Source organism: Zea mays, chromosome 5 (genome assembly GCF_902167145.1).
Source record: "Zea mays cultivar B73 chromosome 5, Zm-B73-REFERENCE-NAM-5.0, whole genome shotgun sequence".
Lineage (NCBI taxonomy): Eukaryota > Viridiplantae > Streptophyta > Magnoliopsida > Poales > Poaceae > Zea > Zea mays.
This window is the reverse complement of record NC_050100.1, coordinates 180,808,404-180,809,667: the sequence shown is the minus strand read 5'-3', so window position 1 is coordinate 180,809,667 and position 1,264 is coordinate 180,808,404.

The following is a 1,264-nucleotide window of genomic DNA, read 5'->3' as shown; positions in this document are numbered from 1 at the left end:
AATAGTAAGTGGTATCTTGAAGCGCGAATGGGCAGTCCTCCCCCCAAGCAATATAGAAGCCGCAACACCAGATGTAGCTGTTGCAACTGCAATCTTGTCCTGACTGCGTAGTGCTGCAAGCAATGCCTTATACAGATAGGTCTTTCCAGTCCCACCAGGCCCATCCACAAAGAACACTCCACCGTTATTGGTGTCAACGACAGATAGGATCTTATCATAAGCAGATCTCTGCTCCTCGTTTAGGGTTTCTTTCAGAGCAGCGTCTTCTGTCGTCGGCACTATACTTTCCTCCTCATAAATCTCTCTATCAGTACCATGTGAATCGTCATATCTATCAATGATAGCAGGGAGAGGGAATGTCTTTATGTCTTTACCCATTGACTGCAAAATGTTTCTAATGTCAATCAAGACCATCTGTTGCACATGGATTTTGCTTTGAGTACTACGGTGATAGTCCTCTGACATTGAGTCTAGGTGTCTCTGCCATAATTCTGCCACATCGTTCGGCTCGCAGTATACCAGTATTGTTGCCAACAACCTTCGTAGTGCTGACGACATTTGGTAAATAGCGGCTTCGTTGAGACACTCATATATTGTGTCGTCTGCTTCAAGCAGTCCCCTCCTTTGTGCTGTCTCACGAAAAGTTGGTAGTGTGTCACCATCTACTGTCCTTAGATTCGCATAGGAGGTAGCACCCATCACATGGTTTAAGAGAAGTCGAAGATAAAAGCGCTCCCCCTCATCTGGATGAGCAGAGACTATTCTACCAACCTGTCCACCCGTGTTTCGTTTCCTCCTTTGCCACACCTTGCCCTGCTGCAAAGTGTACCACTCAGGAAAATCACGGTAAAGGATGCCCCGAGCCTCCTCGTGTAGCCTATTTGCCTCAAAATATGCCGTAAGCATTGACCTATCGGCACCTGGACGTTGGACAACATGATTTACTTTAGCACGCTCGTGAAATGACACCATATGCATGTTTTCAAGATGGAGCTGCAGTTGCATCACTGGTGGAGAGTTTTGACTTAGATCAAAGCTGAATATCCTCCAAAGGGCTTCTGGAGGGGTCACCCACCTAGCATCTCTATACTGCTTGATCTCATCAATGTCACCATCAGCCTTGTTTGCGTCTGTCACAGCCATAGACGCACGATCGTGGCCTTTGTATATGTATTTGAACAAGTATTTGACAGCCTTGATGCTCCCGCACGCCTCAACATTGATGTGACAGTTGAAGAGCCGGAGGAGGTAAGGGTTGTAAGGG